The following is a 21495-nucleotide window of genomic DNA, read 5'->3' as shown; positions in this document are numbered from 1 at the left end:
TACACTGAGAACCAGAACATCTGTGATGGCAGGACTACTGGGCCTGAGCAAAGATCAATAATGTTTCTGTTTAATGTTAGTTTGTTCCAGCCCCTACAGATGCAGGCAAAGGTCTTCATAAGTCTACAATGTAATTCTGAGGGATGTGCCAACAAGCCAGATGCTGGTCCTGAAAGAACCTGTAAACTTGGACAGCAGGCCTCTATTATCTCTGCCCAAAAGGATAAAATGGATTAGTAGTGATTTAGAGGGCATGGCTCAGCTCTGGAACACGATATAACTATAATGTCATATCTCTCCACCCCGCTCCACAATAACATACCCAAACACAGAGACAGACGCACAGAGAAATTTGTTTCCACAGTCCAATGGAACAAAATGTTGTCAGGGAGCAGCAATACAAACTGATGTTTTAATCCCACAAATAGTTCCTACAAAGACAAGTCTAGGACTGACAAGTCCCAAATCTTACTTTGGGGGCATGGCTCAGCTCTGGGAACGAGAAAACACCTCCTTTATGCATGGACAAAGTACTTTCCCCTTATTGTTATGTAAACTGAGGTTTTATTTATTTATTTATATATCCTGCCCTTCCTCCCAGCAGGAGCCCAGAGTAGCAAACAAAAGCACTAAAAACACTTTAAAACATCATAAAAACACACATTTAAATACATTAAAACAAAACAACTTTAACAACATTTTTTTAAAAGCTTTGAAGACTTTAAGTCAAAAAACATTGTTTTTTTAAAAAAGGTTTAAGAGCATATTAAAAAGCAATTCTAACACAGAAGCAGACTGGGATAGGTCTCAACTTAGAAGGCTTGTTGAAAGAGGAAGGTCTTCAAAAGGCGCTGAAAACAGATAACAGAGATGGTGCCTGCCTAATATTTAAGGGTAGGGAGTTCCACAGGGTAGGTGCTGCCACACTAAAGGTCCATTTCCTGTGTTGTGCAGAACGGACCTCCTGATAAGAGGCCCTCACCTGCAGAGCACAGTGATCAACTGTATTTCAGGTATCCTGCTCGCAAGCTGTACAGGGCTTTGTACACTAAAACTAGAACCTTGAACTTGGTCAGTAGCAAATAAGCAGCCAGTGCAATTCATTCAGCAGCGGGGTAACATGTTGGCAATACCCTGCCCCAGTGAGCCATCTTGCTGCCGCTTTTTGCCCCAGCTGCAGCTTCCAGACCAACCTCAAGGGCAGCCCCACATAGAGCGCATTACAGTAATCCAGCCTGGTGGTTACCAGTGCATGGACAACAATGGTCAGGCTATCCCGGTCCAGAAACGGCCATAGCTGTCTTGTCAGCTGAAGCTAGTAAAAGGCAGTCCTTCCCACTGAGGTCATCTGGGCCTCTAGCAACAAAGATGGATCTAGGAGCACCTCCAGACTATGGACCTGCTCTTTCAGAGGGAATACAACCCCATCTACACCATACATTTGCATCCACTCCATACATTTATACCACATTAACAGTCATGCCTTCCCTCAAAGAATTGGAACTGTAGTTTGTTAAGAGTGCTGTGAATTGTAGCTCTGTGAGGGGTCTCTTCAGGGCTGGCTCCAGGCATGCCGGTGCCCTTGGGCACCAGCCTGCCCCAGGCCCCGGCACTCCCCTTCTGCGATTCGCAGCAGGATTGGTACCGCGGATCGCAGGGCGGGAGATCCCAAGCCACCTGCCATTTCCCTGCTCTACTTACCTTTCTCTGTACTGGTTTTTCAGCTGCAAGCACTGCATGTGCAGGTTTGCTATCAATCAAGATGGCGGCTGAGGTTTCCCTAAGGGGCTGAAGCCTCTGCTGGCATCTTAGTTGATGGCACGGCATGCATGCTACATGCGCGCTACACGCGCGCTACACGCGCGCATTGCTGCCATCCACCAAGATGGCGGCAGAGGCTTCAGCCCCTTTGGGAAACCTCGGCAGCCATATTGATTGATGGCAAACTTGTGCACGCAGCATGAGCAGCCACAAAAAAACAGCCGAGAGAAAGGTAGGTGAAGCGGGGGAATGGTGGGCGGCTTTGAAGCTCCTGCCCTGCTATCTGCGGCAGGAATCCTGCCATGGATTGTGGAAGGGGAGAGCAGGGGCCCTTGGCCAGTGCCCCACCTGGCCGCCCTTTAGAACTGGCCCTGGGTCTCTTAATAACCCTCAGTACCCTTAAACCCTTAATAGTTAAAAGAGTTAAAACAAACATGAGAACAGGTCAGGGGAAAGCTTGCCTAAACAGGTGTATCTTCAAGAGTCAGCAGAATGTCAATAGCAAGGGGCCTCTCACATTTCAACAGGAAGAGCATTCCACAACACTGGTACTGCCAGTGAAAAAACCATATTCATGTTACTACAAGCCGATAATCGTCTGGTCATGACAGAATTAACCGGGTTCCATTTATTGAGCTTAATGCCCTTACTGGGCAATGGTGGGGAAGAAGGTCTTTCAGGTAACCTGGTCCAGATTTATGTCTTTGTATGTAAGTAACAGGGTCTTAAATTGATTCAGTGGTTAATAGGCTGATCTCTTAGTACCACTCACCAGCCAGGCTGTGGCACTCTGCACCAGTTGCAGCCTCCAGACCAGCCACAAGGGAAGCCCTACACCGAGTGCATTACAGTAGTCGAAACAAGAGTTTACCAATTATATCTGTCCAGGAAAAGGTGCAGCTGATGCAACAGTCAAAGCTGGCAATAGGCGCTCTTTGCCACAGAGACCACCTGGGCATCCATGGACAAATATGGTCCCAAGAACACCTCTAAACTGCATTCTTGTCTCTTCAGAGTAGAGCATCCCCATCTAGAACAAGCAATTCTTGGACCTGGGAACCATTCACCCACAGTGTCACAGCAGGTTTCAGCTTCAGTCCATTGGCTCTCATCCATTCTGCCACTGAGTCCAGACACTGGCTCAGCTTGTGCACGACCTCTCCTAAGTCAGATTTAATAGAGAAACAGAGCAGGGTGTCATCAGCATATTGATGATACTGTGCTCCATACCTCCTGATGACTGCTCCAAATGTCTTCATAGATAGAATTTGTGACAAAGTAGTACCTTGTGGCACCCTGCAGCTAAGTTGTCACGATATAGATACATAATCTGCAAGTTCTGTTCTCTGAGTGCCATGCAGATAGGAGCGGAAACACTGCAAAACAGTGCCTCTAACTCCCCCACCATCCTGGGGGTCTCGAACACTATGCATGAGTCTACCTCTAGCAGCTCAGCCAGGGAGGCCATTGAGCAATAGGATGGGTGGTAGACCAACAGCATCCCCAGTCTGTCTTCTTTACTCAACAACAGGTTCAGGCCTTAAAGACCCACTTCAAGGTGAAGGGGGTTTCTAGCAAGCAAGATAGATGTCTTATGGAATCCAGTGACTCTCCCCTCCCCAGCCTCCCAGTCTTGGTTGGTGCTGCACTGAGTACCGGCGGATGGCAGAATTGAGCCAAATCTACTCCAACCAATTCACACACCCAAATCTCAGTTGTACTAGCTAGGTTGGCTCCCTCATCCATGGTTAAATCATAGATAAGGGTGGTTTTATACACTGACCTGGCATTGAATAACCAGGCTAGAAGTCTCAGTAGCCAAGTCACCAGTTCCCTGCAAAGCAGGGGCCATATAGGGGATGGCCTGATATCAGTAGATATCAGCCTTAAGCTTCTACACTGGAACTCAAAACTATATTTTCTAGCAATTGTGAAAATATTTTGTTTAAGAAATTAAACATTCCATTGTTTTACACCCATTAAACTCTATAGAGGGATAGCCTCATACCTGTTCAAGGAACTCTGTTGTGAAGCCAGCATTTAACATGTAGTACAAATGGCTGAATCATCAGTCTCATTTGGGAGCAAATCAACATAATGTACCAACGTTAAGAATTCTATCTCTAATAAGGCTTGGGCAATTGCTATATTATACAGGCGTACTCTTGCACAACGATCTGCTTCACAAAATGCAAACTTGTGTTATCTGACAATTTAATTAGCCTCATCTCTTTGCCTAGGAAACACCCTGTCTGCTTTTATTAGATATCTTGGTAGCTTTTGACACTCCTATGGCACAACAGCATGTTAGAAAGACAGGCCGCCTTTATTGGTCCTGACTTTCAGGATATGCATTACAGCTTCACAACTTGACATATTCACTCTACACCTTGCCACACTTTGCTCAAGCCTAACAAGAAGCATGTTCTTAGTTGCATTTTAAAGAGCAGATTGTTGTACAAGTATGCGTAGCAGGAGACCTGTGCTTAAGAAAAGCCAAATATTTTGATAGCAAAATATTGCAAAATCCCTAATACAAATATGAGAAACCAGAATGACCAGGTCCTTCCCATGTAACTTATCAGAAGGACAACCTTAAATGCAGATGCCTTCATTTTTAAATATATATTTATTGTTTACTTAATTTTTTGCCATCTGTTTGCTTGTGAAAGGTTACAGCTCTTTTTTAAAAAAAAATTCTATACTAACATCTGCCAAAGTTTAATTTTTAGCAAGACAATTAACTCACCCAAAATTTCAGAACATGTTTATTCTCCAGCAGATTTTCACCATGCTTCATACAGGGAGGGAGGATACCGAATGTCTTAACAGCAATTAACAAGCTGAGAAAAGTTTCTGGGTGTTCTTAAAATTGAGGGATATGGCTCCCTCCTACAAATAAAAAGTGGATTGGATTTGTTGTTTTCATCAAAATTCACAAGTAAGGTATTCAGTAAAAGCAAATTTAAGAACAAAATTTGAGGATAAAAATCAAGGGCAAACATCCCAGAAAAATTACTGCTTTAAAATTGTTTCAATCATTAATTCTCTGGTCATCATTTGAACAATTAGTGATATGGGTATTTTCAGTACCTCTGAATATGAATTTGCAAAAGGATTCTTGGCTTACTAGAAATGGGGTTACTTTAATTACAAACATCCTTCCAAATGAGCTCTGAAATATTTAGCAGCACTTGCCTTACAATAAAGGTTGCTAACAAGTACCCACGTTGACTCATTTTAATCTGACTTCAGGCCTAGCTTTAGTCCTGAAACGACTTTGGTCACCCTGACTGATGATTTGTATTGGGAGAGGGACATCGGAAGTGCAACCCTGACCAAAACCACTGAATGCAAGAAAAGATTTGAATTTTGGAAAACTGGAGGTAATTCACTCTCAAAAATCATGAGCACCCCTCTAAAGCTCAGAAATTTTTTGAAGACATCATTTCCAAAGCAGGGAAGCAAGACTACTAGAAAAAGAAATAAATTGGTTATGAACTAGCATTCCTCCAGTTTTAGCACGTCTAGTTTTTATTGTCTACTTCCATAGGTTTCATGCTGTTTATTTAGAAAACCTAAATGCATAAGGCAGTGCAGAACACAGATTAAGCAGAATACCCATTCTGACTGTTTTCTTGGTGACTGATTATTGCAGAACCTGAAACTTTTATAATTAGAGTGACAGCTGGGCTCACTGGAGCCTAATAAAAGCCAATTAACAGACAGTAGCTAAAAGTTTGCTTTTGCTTTTCCTCTGGGTGAAGAAGGAAGAGAAACCACTTTTTCCTCACTTTCACTTTAGGTAGGGATTGCATATGTTAACTACAAAGAAAAAAAGAGTGTAAACAAAACCCTAAGATGTGTTTTTATTAAGGAAGATATTACAGAGCTCATCAAACTCCAGTTCTGGTTGATCAGAAACTTCATATTTATTTTTGTTGGGGAGATTTTTTTTCTCCTTTAAGTCAGGGGTGGAGAATGGGATCTGGCCAGAGAGCCGGATCCAGTGGTGGCCAACCCTCCATGGATCACTTTAACGGTGGCTGGAGCTGTCCATCTGTCAATCACTGATGTCAGGCCACTGAAAGTTCAAGTGCAAAGGAAGACTAACTTGGCTATCCCATTAAAGATTCTGTTAATGATTGTGGACTGGGTCCTAGGTTGTGATCAGCCCTATAGCCAGACTTCCTTGTTAGGTGGGGCAGCCACATTTCTGGTTGGGGAATTGGGAGGGAGAGGCGCATAGTACCAGCCAATCCCTCCCTCACTGGTGGAGAGGATGTGCGGGCCAGGCCAGGGGAAGGGAAAGGAAGTGACTTTCCTCGTCATGCCTCCTCCGTCCAGAGAGTGTGTTAATTTATATGAATGAAATTTAATCTGTTTAATTAAATATATTTATAGTGCTGAAAAGGTTTTTGTGTTTGCTGTGATATTTGTTGTTACTGTTTTATGACTGCTGCTTTATTGTTTTTGTTATTATGAAATTGTTTTTGTAATTGTTGTTTACTTTGTTGTAAGCTGCTTTGAGCACAATTTTTTGTGGAAGGGCAGCATACAAATAAAAAAGATGAAGAGGATGATGAATTGTCTCATGGTTTTTTGAGAGCTCCTCAGGAATACCAGACTCGAAAACTTGACTTTGCCTATAGCTACAGTCCCTTTTCACCAGTGGCCTGTCCCTGTGTTCTGATTCTTCATGATATGAACAGCTTTGGTAAAGACAGGGAGCTCCTGAGCTTGGCTTTGATGCTTCATTAGATATCTCAGTTATAGATTCCACCTGAAAAACAAACTTGTGCATACTAAAGATTTAGGGAAGGGCAGACAGAACATAAGTATTATAGGGTTTGTTAACTCCTTCTTGAGAGTCCCTCTTTCTTGTCTTGTTCCTGGCCTTTAGGTTGTCCTTCCTGTGGAAAAATCAAGGGGAAAGTGTGGGAATGCTGTGGACATAATATATTTCAACTTCAGCAAAGCTTTTGATAAAGTGCCCCATGATATTCTGATTAGCAACTAGCTAAATGTGGGCTGGATGGAACAACTCTCAGGTGGATCCAGAATTGGCTACAAAATCCTACTCAAAGAGTGCTTATCAATGGTTCCTTCTCAAACTGAAGAGACGTAATGACGGGGGTACCACAGGGCTCGGTCCTGGGCTAGTGCTGTTCAACTTTTTTATTAATGACCTGGATGAAATGGTGTAAGGAATGCTTATCACATTTGCAGATGATACAAAATTGGGAGGGATAGCTAATACCTTGGAAGACAGAAACAAAATTCAACGGGATCTTGATAGGCTGGAGCATTGGGCTGAAAACAACAGAATGACATTTAACAGGGATAAGTGCAAAGTTCTACATCTAGGAAAAAGAAACCAAATGCTCCGTTATAAGATGGAGGATACTTGGATGAACAATACTACATGCGAGAAGGATTTTAGGATTGTTGCTGATCACAAGTTGAACATGAGCCAACAGTGTAATGTGGCTGCAAAAAAGACAAATGCTATTTTAGGCTGCATTAACAGAAGTATAGTTTTCAAATCACATGAAATATTGCTTCCCCTGTATTCAGCACTGGTCTCATCTTGAGTACTGCATCCAGTTCTGGACACCACACTTTAAGAAGTATGCAGACAAACTGGAAGGGGTTCAGAGGAGGGCAACAAGGATGATCAGGGGACTGGGAACAAAGCCCTATGAGGAGAGACTGAAAGAACTGGGCATGTTTAGCCTGGAGAAGACAGAGGAGATATGATAGCACTCTTCAAGTACATGAAAGGTTGTCATACAGAGGAGGGCCAGGATCTCTTCTTGCTTGTCCCAGAATGCAGGACACGGAATAATGGGCTCAAGTTACAGGAAGCCAGATTACTGAACATCAGGAAAAACGTCCAGCTGTTAGAGCAGTACGAAAATGGAACCGATTATCTAGGGAGGTGGTGGGCTGTCCAACACTGGAGGCCTTCAAGAGGCAGCTGGACAACCACCTGTCGGGTATTCTTTAATTTGGATTCCTGCATTGAGCAGGGGGTCGGGCTCGATGGCCTTATAGGCCCCTTCCAACTCTATGATTCTATGAATCTTATAGCAGGGATAGACTGTATGTAGCAATGCTGACTTATGTTTCCAGTATAACACCTCTTTTGAGTGTTGCCAACTTATAACTGACTTGTTATAAGAACACATTTTTAAAAATCTTCATGTGGCCACCTTAATAGCATAACATCTGCATAGTATGTTACTATGAATTCTGGAAGCAAATACGGAATTGACTTCCTGAGCTAGCGGACATCAGGCTAATGGCAAAAGGTACACACTTGAATGCTAAAGGTGAAAGCACACTGTTGGCTTTTTTACAGATGTGCCAGCTTTTGCATTTCCTTCCAGCAAGGTTTCATTGAAGGGATGGAGCAACCTTTTCTTAGACAGAGAACCACATATGCAAAGTATTCCATACAGCATAGATTAGGAAGATGGGGGGGATATGTGTGTGTGCGCACGTGCACAGGCGTGCATGCATGCACCTGAGAAATATACATATTTATTTATTTAGACTGGTAATCTAAAGACACATTTCTTTAAAAGTTTAAATTTCTTTAAAACATTTAAAATACTTAAAAATATTGTATTTTTAAACAACTCCCAAGCATTATGGAATGATTTGACCCTCTGAACTTTGTCTTTCAACTTTCTTTTTACCAACCCCCTCATTTTGGGAAAGTTTCCTCTTTTGAAGACAAATGTGAACGTGCTGGATTTTCTTGGCAATTAGCCATGTACATGTATTTTTAATTTAATAGCACTATGGTCACTGCTCCCAATCAGTGCAACAACACTTACATCTCACACCAGGTTCTGGGTGCCTCTTAAGATTAAGTCCAAGGTCGCTGTCCCTCTGGTCAATTCCATGACCAACTGTTTTAGGGCAAAGTGATTTAGGGTATCTAGAAATTTTACCTTTTTGTTATGACTGCAACACATATGTAGCCAGTACATGTCAGGGTAGTTGAAGTCATTCATTACTACATCATTTTCTAGTTGGGATGCTTCCTTAATTTCATTTTTCATCTCAAAATCTTCCTCAGCATTTTGGTCAGGGGGACAACAGAATGTCCCCAGTACTAAATTACTCTTGGGGTAATTTATTTGACTGGCCACTGTGAGAGCAGAGTGCTGGATAGGGTTGCCAGCTCTCCGGTTTTCGCCTGGAGACCCTGGATTTTTGAGGTTCTCTCCAGGTCTCCAGTTGAGTCACCCCAATGTCCAGACCCTCAGCTTTCATTTTTTAAAAATTAAGTTCCTAGGTTGTCTGGTTCAAGAAATATACACCAAAATGTCAGCCCCCCCCCCCAGGCAACTTCTGTTAAATCAGCTCGTAGCTGGTTGCTCTAACACCACCCTTTCAGCCATTGAGTGATGTCAGGGATGTGATTGACAAGGGATTTGTCGACCTCCAGGCATTAGCTAGAACCCATTGCAAATCCAGAAAACTGTTGCCTTTTCCTGCTTGTCTGAAAATCTCATAGAGTTATAGCTTTCAACGGTAGCAAAAGTCCCTTTTTCTGTGTGTGCAGGAGATCTAGAAGAAAAGATCACAGCAGGATCTTGATAGGCATGCACAGTAAACAATGTCAGTTATGATGTTAACAACAGTGTACATGCAGGGTTCTTTAATTACTTGCAAAAAGAGCATATTATACATTTTATCTTTCAAATAATTTTTGAACAGAAATTTTTAAGAAGTGTACATGCAGCTTCTGATGCCATTACAATGTGTTATACTTTTCTAATTACAAGGAGTCAAACAAGTTTAAATTTTCCTGGGCTGTTGAAGGTGGCAGTTTATTTCTTTAATTCATAGCCTGTTTTGAAAAACTTCACAATATGAAGCTTTAATCCTATACTCATTTTTCTGGGAGTAAATCTGCAATGTTAATCCCACATACCTGGAGGTAAACCCCATTGAATTCAATAGCACTTACTTTTGAGTAGGCATGGTTAGGATTGTGCTATAAATCAATGGGGCTTTTGAATGAACAAAGCAAAGGATTGTGTTTGTGTTGTAAATCTTTCTCTCCCCCCTCCAATCCTATTTTTAAAGCAATTAAGCAGGGCTTACTTAGCTGTCACTGCTTTTATTTTGTAGGAAACTAATACTGATTTTTTTAAAAAAATGTTCTGCAATGACCAACTAGTCTTGACAATAAACTATTATATTGGGTGTATGTATTTTTACATCTCCAGTGTATGTGTATGTGCAGGCTTTCCAACAACCCTGTGAGGTAAGGTTATTGATTGGGAACCAAGGCAGCTCACAACAAGAAATAAATCCATTTAAAATCCAATAACCATAAAATCAATTATAAAACACTTGCAAAACAGCTTACAGCAGCATGATTCTGAATTTTGGGTTAGGTGAGTGACGTTTCTTATCACCTGTTTGAGCAAATCCCATTGAATAGTCAATACTAGTCAATGTCATCAGTACTGAGTTAGATGGTACCAAATGGCCTGTGTCAGTATAAGACAGATTCCTTTGTTCCTAAGAGTGGAAAGAGACCCAAGGGCCACAGTGATTCCAAAATTTATTTATGTATTTCATTTACAACATTTATATACTGCTATATTGTAAGAAAAGGTCAAAGTGGTTTACAGAAGGAATTAAAATAATAATATTATTGGCAAAACCAGTTTAAGACAGTATTTAAAAACTTTCAAAATGATCAAACTAACAATGAGTCAACAGCTGGTATAGCACAGTGGGGAGGAGAGCCCGGCTGAGAGTCCACAGTCTGTGAGTTCAAATCCCCGCTCATGTCTCCTGGGTGTAAAGGGCCAGATAAAGATCACCCCCACAGTGAGTGGCTCAGGGGTTACGTTCCCTGCCACCTGTGCAGCCGTGGGCAAGCTGCATAGTCTCAAGAAGCCCAGTTGCCCCTCAGCTGGCAGTTGTGGACAAGGAAGGGGCTGGCTTGTGCAGTTGCGGCAAGCTGAGCAGGCCATAGCCAGCTGGGGAGGACTAGCCTGAGAAGGAGGCAATGGTAAACCCCCTCTGAATACCACTTACCATGAACACCCTATTCATAGGGTAGCTGTACGTTGGGATATACTTGAAGGCAGTCCATTTCCATCTTTCAACAATGAGTCAAAAACATAGAAAAAACATAATAGCTTCTACATGCCTGTAGAAACAAAATGGTTTTAGCAGATGCCAAAAAGAGAATAAAGGCACCCGCCTAATGTCAATAGGCAGAGAGTTCCAAAGGGTAGGTGCTGCCACACTAAGGGATTGATTTTTTTACAAGAGCTGAACAAGTATTATGTGGCACCTGTCACATCGAAAGCACACCTTGAACTTGGCCTGGTAGCAAATCAGCAATCAGTGCACATTTCAGAGCAGAGGTATTATGTGCTGATAGGATGTCACTCATGTCAGCAATCATGCCACAGCATTCTGCAGTAACTGCAGCCCCTGGGTCAGGTTGTGCTGCATGGGGATTTCTGTGACCCTGGCTGAGTGGCTGCCAGGAATTTTTAGTTTTGGCTTTTGGTTAGGATTCCTGGCTGGTTGTGGGATGCTGAGTTTTCTGCCTTACTCATAGGAATCTTGTGGTTGGTATGGTATTGCAGTTAGGAAATCATCACTGTCTTGTTTTTCTTTTCCTATTTGCATTTTATTTGCCATTAACCTCACTCTCTTACATCCATAGAAGCAACAACACTGGTTCCATACATTCAGCTCAACCCCTGTAGACCCACTGATGATGCACCTTTTTGGTTGTATGACAGTTTCTTTCTTGCCCAATAGTGGTAATATAAAATTCACATACTGGGAAGTGTAGCTTCAATTGCTGTTGTTCCCAAACTGCTACCTGTGAAGGTAGACCAAACCATGTGTGTTTTCTCTCTGTCAATTATTACTCACTGGAATTGGGATGGCTGTTAGTGTGAGTTTATAGCAGCCCACAGGGTAGGCAGGAAAGAGTATAGAATCTTCTTACTCTTACTCATTTTATATTGTCTGGCGACGGAACCGAGGAACTATTGGCTAATTTCTCTAGTTTCTCGGATTGTGTCCAGCAAGACATCATTAACGATCTGCACAAACTTCTTGGAACTTTACAGGCCAAGAAATCCTTATATTCTATGGAAGATTCTGATTTAGGCCTTTCTCTTAAAGTTCAGTCAGGCTTGATTACTCCCAGACATACACTATCTTTGGAAGCCTTAGTTCATCAACAAGAACCTAACTTGCCTTGACCTCATACAATCCAATCAGGTCTGTTATCGTGTCCATCATTATCAATGTCATGGAAATTGGGTTTGGATCCATTGATGACCTTAGAGGGAAAATCTATAGCAATTATATCTGAAAAAGGGAGATATAATTGGAGAAAACCACTTTACCGCTCCAAAACAAAGGCAGCCCAGCGTTGGTTGTTAACCCCTGTTCGTCTATCCCAGCCAAATAGACAGATATATTCAGAAGACAATGCCCCTGGGTTTCTAGTCCTGCTTTTCAATGCCAGGTCGGTGACTGGCAAGACTGCGATCATCCAAGATCTTATCTTGGATGAACATGCCAACCTGACATGTATTACTGAGACCTGGTTGGATGAACCCGGTGGGGTTAACCTCACCGGTCTTTGTCCACCTGGTTTCTCTGTTCAACAGCAGGCGAGACCCGGAGGTCGCGGAGGGGGTGTTGCAATGGTTCACCGTGATTCTATCTCTCTGACCAGATGCCCTCTCCTACAAACTATTGGGTTTGAATGTCTCTATCTAAAATTTGGTGGATGTGATAGAATAGCGATTTTGCTGGTGTACCGCTCTCCCCGCTGCCCATTGGTCTCTTTACCTGGCCTCTCCAAGCTGATTTCGGGGCTGATGTTGGAGTCTCCCAGGCTTTTAGTTCTGGGCGACTTCAACATCCACGCCGAATCTTCTCTTCATGGAGCGGCCTGGGACTTTATGGCTGCTATGACTACCATGGGGCTGTCTCAATTAATTTCAGACCCCACTCATGTTGCAGGGCACACCTTAGATCTTGTTTTTTATGCAGGATTGGACAAGAGCGATCTGGGAGTAGATGATCTGGCAATAATACCATTGTCATGGACAGATCATTATCTGATCAGATTTAAACTGTCTGTATCTCATGCCCTGCATGGAGAGAAGAGACCTATTAAAATGATCCGTCCCAAGAGATTATTGGAACCTGCCGGTTTTCTATCAGCTCTTGGGGAATTTCCTGTCTCTCGAGTAAATGATTCAGTCAAAGCCCTGGTCGATTTATGGAATAATGCAATGACCAGAGCAGTGGATTCTATCGCTCCTAAGCACCCTCTTGTGTGTTTCCGAACCAGATCAGCTCCATGGTTTTCCAATGAGCTGATGATTATGAAGCGCACTCGCAGAGGTTTAGAGCGACGCTGGCAGAAAACTCGGAGCTTATCTGATAGACTTTGTGTTAAGGAATTTTCTAAGACCTATGCTGCAGCTAGGCGTACTCCACAACAAACTTTTTTCTCAGTCTCTATTTCTTCTGCTGACAACCAGCCAGCGGAACTTTATCAGGTGGTCAAAGGTCTGCTTAACCCTGACCATCTTGAGCCCTCCGTTGGCCATTCACCTATTCGCTGTCAAGAATTTGCCTGGCACTTTGAGAACAAAGTCGCTCAGATTCGTTCCGCCTTGGATGCCAATATTGTTGCAGTCTCTAGGGATGTACCTTTGGATTCTGTTTGTCTTATTAAGTTGGATTCTTTTCAGCTTGTTCATCTTGAGGATATAGATAAGCTCCTTGGTGAGATGAGATCTACCACCTGTCTGCTTGATCCTTGTCCTTCTTGGATCATAAAGCAGGCCAGAGGGGGACTAACTAATTGGGTCCGGGGGGTAATTAATGCCTCTCTCCAGCAAGGTTATTTACCTGGATGCTTAAAAGAGGCTATTGTAAGACCATTGTTGAAAAAATCCTCCCTAGACCCCCTACGTTTAGATAACTTTCGTCCAGTTTCTAATTTGCCATTCTTAAGTAAAATCATCGAACGAGTAGTCGCCACTCAACTCCAACGTTTTTTAGAGGATATAGACTACTACGATCCATTCCAGTCCGGCTTCAGGCCTGGCCATGGGACTGAAACGGCTTTGGTCGCCTTGGTTGATGACCTTCGCAGAGAATTAGACAGGGGGAGTGTTTTCCTGTTGGTTCTCCTGGACCTCTCAGCAGCTTTTGATACCATCGATCATGGTATCCTTCTGGACCGTCTCTCTGAGATGGGGCTACGAGGCACTGTTTTGCAGTGGCTCCGCTCCTTCCTGAAGGGTAGGTCACAGAAGGTTTTACTCGGTGACTTCTGCTCGGACCCCTGGCCCCTAATATGTGGAGTCCCTCAGGGTTCGGTGCTGTCCCCGATGTTATTCAACATCTATATGAAGCCGCTGGGTGAGGTCATCTGGGGGTTTGGAGTTCGATACCATCAATATGCTGATGATACTCAACTTTATTTCTCCTTCCCTCCAGATGCTAGGGAAGCTGTCCGGCCACTAAACCAGTGCCTGATTTCGGTAATGGACTGGATGAAGTTGAATAAACTGAAATTAAATCCAGACAAAACAGAAGTGCTCCTCGTTAGTCGTGGGATTGATCTGGAGATAGGGAATTTACCAAGGTTAGATGGGGTTGCACTCCCCCTGAAGACCCAGGTACGCAGTTTGGGTGTACTTCTGGATTCTGCGTTGAACCTGGAGGCCCAGGTATCGGCAGTTTCCAGAAGTGCTTTTGCCCAATTAAGACTGGTTCGCCAACTACGCCCGTTTCTGGAGATATCCGACTTGTCGAAGGTAACACATGCCTTAGTTACATCCCGGCTAGACTACTGCAATGCGCTCTACGTAGGGCTGCCTCTGAAAACAGCTCGGAAGCTTAAATTGGTTCAAAGAGCGGCTGCTAGAATGTTAAGAGGAGCGGGCCTACGGGCCCACACAATCCCTTTATTACAACAATTACACTGGTTGCTGATCTGCTTCCGGGCCCAATTTAAGATACTAGTTTTAACCTTCAAAGCCTTACACGGCTTGGGCCCTCTCTATTTATCTGATCGTATTTCCTTCCACGAACCTTCTCGGCCTTTGAGGTCCTCTAGTGATCCTCTTCTTGTAATTCTTTCAACCTTTAAAGTTCAGCTGATGGGAACCAGAACAAGGGCTTTTTCCATGATTGCTCCCATACTCTGGAATTCTTTACCAGTTGAGGTGCGGCTGTCTTCCTCTCTTTTAATTTTTCGACGCCAGGTTAAGACGTTTTTATTTCGTCAAGCGTTTAATTTAAGTGATGTATAAAATGTTTTTTAACTCTGATAGGCTTTTATGCTGATTATGTTTAGTTTAATACTGTTTTTAGTATGTTAATTTTAACTCTTGTATTTGATTGCTTTGTTTGCCGCTTTGAGTTCTTTGAAAATAGAGCGGGATATAATTTTTTAAAATAAATTAAATAAATAAAATAAAAGGAGATTTAAATGACACACATGACAACAGAATTATGCTTATGTAAGTTGCACATTGTTGTATTATGTCACAAGAACACAGCATGTAAAATATATTTCAGTTAACATCTCTTCACGTTTTCTTAATGCTTACAAACTCAAAGAAGATAATAATGTTAAAACTTACAGATTTTTCTTTTCATTTGTTGAGAAGGAACAAAAGTATGTGTTTCTGTGACCAACATAACACACTTAACCAAAATAAGTTTTATTGTCCTAAGCTCATCTGATTTTATTCGTAGTTTAAATTACTTCTCAGTTTATCAAATGAGAAAGCAAAACTATCAATACAATAAAAAGTCATTAACCTATTGTCTATTTTCTTGGAAAGGTCTATAACTGAAGATTGGGCAAAAAATAGAGAAATTCTGAGTCATCTTGCATGCCACAATTCTGGTTGTTTTAATCATGATGTAAAATGCTATTTTGAAAAACTGTCAGATAATGAAACTTTGGGAAATTGTCTTGAAAATTATATACAGCATGTTAACCATATATGAAAATGAAAAATGGGCCTGCAGGTTGACATTTTCATAGAATTACCCAATTATGTTCTCTTTCCTTTTTTTATCAACTGTTGTTTTTATGGTTTATTTTCCTCCTTTATGCTGATGTTTCTGTTGTTGCTTATTAATATAGGTGTTTTTGTTTAGGTAAATATTTATTGTTGTGCTATGATTTTATTTGTTTTAAGTTGCTCAGGGTATTTTTTAAGAACAGCAAAATACTACATTTTGGACAATAAACGTTACTGCCTTTATGACATTAAACACCTTTCCATCAATGCCTCTTGAATCTGCCACCAAGAGCCATAAACTGTAAGACACATCTCTAGCAGTAGCCCAAGTAAGGGAACACCACCTTGTGAGGGACTAGCATCTGGCTGCTCCTGCAGCCATTTCTCGGTCAGGGTTAATTCCTCCGAGACCTACTGTGACCCAGAGATTCAGAAGCAAAGTAGCAGCTGAAACAATTGAAGACTGGGGGAGGCTTCTCCCTAGTAACTGTTTTATTGTATTGTTGCACTCACCTATATTCTCTACATGGTCAGAAGTTCCAGGGGTACAATACTTACCTGGGTTTGGTTTCCTTTTGAAGGGGGCCAGTGGACATAATGTTTTGTAATACAGGTTGAGTAGAGGTAAAGGTACACAGCTCAAGCACGATGACAGCAGATTCCACTGTTCCACATCAGATCTCCAGAGACAGGCAGCGAGCATTTTACAGTGATCCCCCCCCCAAAAAAACCTCTCATATCTCTCCCTGCTAGCTCCCCTCCGCTTTCTGACTGGAAGATGGAATATGTATGGACCTTCTCCAATCATCTTCTACCCTTCTTGAGCTATTTACCTGCATTCTCTATAACAAAACACATGCCTGACAGCTTTGCTACTAACTATAAAGGGGATCTCCAGCAATGCTTCTGGCTCCATTAACCCTCTTCTTCCAGTCTTATTACACTAGCATTCCCCATGTCTTGCCGTAGAAAGAATAGTTTCTATGGTGATTAGGGATGTACTAGAATTCTGCCCAATTTGGATTTGGTACTGAATTTTCCATTAATTTGCTTATTCTCTTTCTTTGCAGATTGGATTTTTATGTAGCAATATTCCATGGCTATTTTCAAGGATGTATCTAAAATATCGGTATTAGGAACAATATTTTTATCAATATTTCTTTTCATTAATATTTCCTTTCAAAATATTGATATATCCTTTAAAATTATCTATATTATTATCTCTCTTTTTTTGCAAAGGAAAAATAGATCAGGACAAACCTAGCAGACAAAAAATGAACTTTAATTGATACCAGTCTGTTAGGTCAACAGAATGCTTTTAAACAGCCACCAGATCCCATCCTTGGTGGTGATATTCCTTTAAGAGGTTTGTTATATTTTGGATGGAGAACGTCTGGGAGGTTTATGTAGGATGGAGCTTCAACCAGAGGCATACTGCAGATGGGAGTTATGTGTGAGGCAGAACAGGACCATGACAAAGTAAATACTAATACTTCCTTCTGAATGTAAAATAAATGAAAACATTATATTGAAGAAATCTGATATCTGTCTTTTCTGGTGCATCTGAGAGAACATCACAGTTTGCTTACAATTGGGCTTGAGTCTAATACCTCTCTGATTATAAATTAAGAAAGGTTCTTATGCCCACATGGCAGTAGGATCCATTGGCCGGTGCCAGTTCAAAAACATTCCATTGACCTAATAGGTTGTTTCTATTCGAATTTATTTTTTGATTGCTAGTCACTGCTTTTACCGATCTGTTTTTTTTACCTTGCAAAAATATTGATATGAATATTTTGAAAGGAAATATGGATAAATGAAAGGAAATGCAAAATAAAGAAATGATAAAATATCAATATTTTAGAGGCAGATTTTTTTAAAAAAATCCATTTTCAAAAATAGCCCTGGGAAATAGAGAATAAGTAAGTTAATGGAAAATTTGGTACTAAATCTGAATTGGGTGGGCAGTTATCGTGTTTTACAGGAAATTGTGAAACACTCCAATGGTGTGATGTGGCAACTGTCTCACATTTATGTAGGGATTACTTTCTACTGCAAAATGATTGTCTCTTCAAAATAGTATTAAGTTGTTCTTCACACCAATCTTTTTCACAGATGTAATATCATGAAGAAAGTCCCAAGTTTGCCATTATATCACTGTGAGTACAAATAGCTTGTTGAAGTCAGCACATTGAAATTAGAATCTAGCAGAATGAATGAAAAGTTGCCCATAGCTATATCTATGCAAAATCCTTGAAGTCTTGGCTAGGCAGAGAAAGAAATTAAATCTCCTGAGAATTAGATGCTGAAATACTAAATCTTAAAACAACGGAGAAGAACTTTAGAGCACAATGCCTTCGAGTAGTCCATGTAAATCAGCTGTGATAAAAAAAATCCTTATGGCAAAGGGTCAGCATGTAAGCCCCACTTCATATTGACTGCCACAAGTCAGTACTGGCCTATGTTTCCAATAGTATTTTATGTACTTCAATATAGACACTAGGTGTAATAAAGAACTACAACAGAAAGTATGCAAGTATGCTTTTGTGTCACATATATTTTAACATATTTTATTTTTCAGGTTCTCTCCTCCCATAAATTCAGGAGACACATGACAGCAAAAAAAGAACACGGAAGATTTAGTATGAAAACAATAAAGTAAAACAACTTGCTATTACTAAGATGCATCCAAACTCAGAGGAAGGCAATGGTAAACCACCTCTGAATACCTCTTACCACAAAAACCCTAAGAACAGAATATCCAAAATGCAACACGAGATAGTGCTGGAAGATGAAACCCCCAGGTCAGAAGGCACTCAACAAGCCACTGGGGAAGAAAAAAGGACAAGTACGAGTAGCGCTGTGACTAATGATGCAGCTGGGTCAATGCTGAAAGGAAGCCCAGAGGCTGATGCACACAGATGTGAAAGAGTCTAGAGTTGTACAACACACACAACAGAAACATGGAATGTGAGAAGCATGAACCAGGAAAAGTTAGAAATTATCAAGCAAGAAATGGAATGTATCAACATTACAATGATGGAGAATTTTTGGGATCTTGGACTGGGAGTCCTTGAATAAATTTGAAGACACAGGCCTGAAGCATAAAGGTAGGCCTTTATTCTTTACAAGTGTACGCAGGGTCAGCCTCCCAGAGTGCCTGGTGAGGACTGCAATGAGGCACAGTCTGCATGGCTCTTTTATACAGTACTAAGTACGCATGTGACATTAGTTTACCAATCCCACAATTTCCTGCCCACATAACATAACAGCTCCTCTCCTCTGCAATATGTCCAAACCAATAAAAAAACATTAGGTAATTCTACTCTCTAGTTATATGAACACGTGTACGGGTAATTTGTCATTGTCTTAATATACTTCTTATTCCAATATTCTGTTTGTCTTACTAATATCACCATTGTTCTGCTGTCCCCCTTGACTAATGCTTTTCCAGGCCAGATTAAAGTACCGGACTGTGACTGAAGACCACACAGTTAAGAAAGGCACTGGGTGATTCTGACCAGCCACTATCTCTCAGCCCCAGGGGAATGGAAAAGGCAAACTACTTCAGAATACCTTTTTTCCCCATGAAAACCCACTTACAACGTTTGTATTCTGTTTGTCAAGACTGAAATTAAACACACTGGAACATCTTAAAACCCAAAGTTTCTCTCATTACTACTTTGATAATGTTTCAAAGTTTTCCACTAGGCAAAGAATATATATATATTTATCATTGCCAACTAATAATTACTTTATATATAAAGTAAATACAGGAAGAATATATATTTATCATTGCCAACTAATAATTACTTTCCCAGGATCAAATGGTTTAAAACATCAATCATAGGTTACATGCTCATTTGCTTCCGAACAATATACTCATTAATTAAAGTTAATCACACACAGGCCAGTTTTGGCAAAAGCAGGAGTTCACAGTGAGGTGAATTTAACCATTGCCTGCTAACAAGGCCTTACTCACAGGCCTGATTTAATGCTAGGATTTTAGTTCTAGTAATTTTAAAACATATACCTTCTAATATCTATGTTTACATCTGTGGATATATAAAAATTCTCCATTAACAATACTTGGTGTGAGTGAATTAAAATGGAGGGGAATGGGACATTTTCAGTCAGGCAACTACAAAATATGTTAGGCAGGAAATTAGAAATTAAGAAGAAATGGGGTTGCTTTAATAGAGAGAAGTGATGTAGCAAAAACAATTAAGAGCTATAATGCAAGGTCTGAGTGAGTTATATCATTTAACAGGAAACCTATTAACATAACCATCATCCAACTCTACACACCAACGGAAAATGCAGAAGAAGAGGAATTGGAGAGATTTTACGCAGAAATACAGGAAGAAATTGATCATGCATCAAAAAAAGATGTGCTGATAATCATGTGGGACTGGAATGCAAAAGTAGGGAACATAAAAGAACTAGGAATTGTGGGAAAATAGGAGATAGAAATGAAGCAGGAGAAAGACATCAAATTCTGTGAAGCCAATAATTTGTTTCTCACAAACATATTTTTGAGCAACCAAAAAGATGACTGTACATGTGGACATCATCAAATGGTCAATATAGGAATCAAATCAATTATATAATTGGTAGCAGATGATGAAGAAGTTCCATACTTTCTGTGAAAACAAGACCAGCAGCAGACTGTGATACAGATCATGAACTGGTAATATCGAACATCAGAGTAAAGCGAAATAACAACAACAAAGCAATCATAATGCCAAAATACAATTTAAATAACATCCCAGAAGAATATAAAGATCAAATAAGGAACAGATCTGAGGCTTTAAACATAGTTGACAGAGAACCAGAAGAACTATGGAGTGAAGTCAGAGACATTATCAGGGAAGAATGCAAAAAGACAATACCTCTCATTAAAAAGAGAGAAAGACCTCAATGGATGACTGAAGAAACTCTTAAAATGGTTAAAGAGAGAAGGAAAGCAAAAACAAAAGGAGATAGAAACATGGTTAGAACCCTAAATACATCAATACAGCAACTAGTACATAGGGACAAAGAGAACTATTACAATGGTTATTGTATACAAATAGAAGAGGACAAGAGAAAAGGTAGAACAAGAGCCCTATTCCAAAAGATTACAGAAATTAAAGGGAAATTTAAAACAAAGGTGGGGATGAACAGGGGAACACACTGACTGACCAAGGTAAAATAAAAGGAAGATGGAAGCAATACACTGAAGAACTCTATAAAAGAGATGACAGCATGACAGATTCATTCATGGAGAAACCATATGATGAAGAACCAGAAATTTTAGAATGGGAGGTGAAATATTTGGAAGAAACAAATCACCAGGAGCAGATGGCAAACCAATAGAGTTGCTACTGAGACTGAATCTGTCCAAACTTTGACAAAAATCTGTCAACAAATATGGAAAACTAAACAATGGCACACAGACTGGAAGAGTTCAATATATATCCCAATTCCAAAGAAAGGGGATCCCAGGGAATGCAGTAATTATCAAGCTATTGCCTTAATATCCATGCAAGTAAAGTAATGCTCAATATTCTACAACAAAGGCTTTTACCATATATAGAGCGAGAAATAGTTTCGTTTAACTTGTTGCTGATTTTATTGTAATTTTATTGTAATATTGTATTTTAATATTGTTTTGTTCACC

General features: G+C 40.8%; 1 long non-coding RNA gene across 1 annotated transcript in view; it reads right to left on the bottom strand.

Annotated features, from left to right (window-relative positions):
- Positions 1–6318: 6318 nt before the first annotated feature.
- Positions 6319–21495, bottom strand: part of LOC133385116 (uncharacterized) — a 35012-nt gene continuing 19835 nt past the window's right edge. Inside the window, exon 3 of the long non-coding RNA XR_009762778.1 lies at positions 6319–6674. This is a non-coding gene — a long non-coding RNA (uncharacterized LOC133385116). The remainder of the gene's footprint in view (positions 6675–21495) is intronic.

The sequence above is a fragment of the Rhineura floridana genome, chromosome 5 (genome assembly GCF_030035675.1).
Source record: "Rhineura floridana isolate rRhiFlo1 chromosome 5, rRhiFlo1.hap2, whole genome shotgun sequence".
Classification (NCBI taxonomy): domain Eukaryota; kingdom Metazoa; phylum Chordata; class Lepidosauria; order Squamata; family Rhineuridae; genus Rhineura; species Rhineura floridana.
This window is presented reverse-complemented; position numbering and strand designations above follow the sequence as displayed.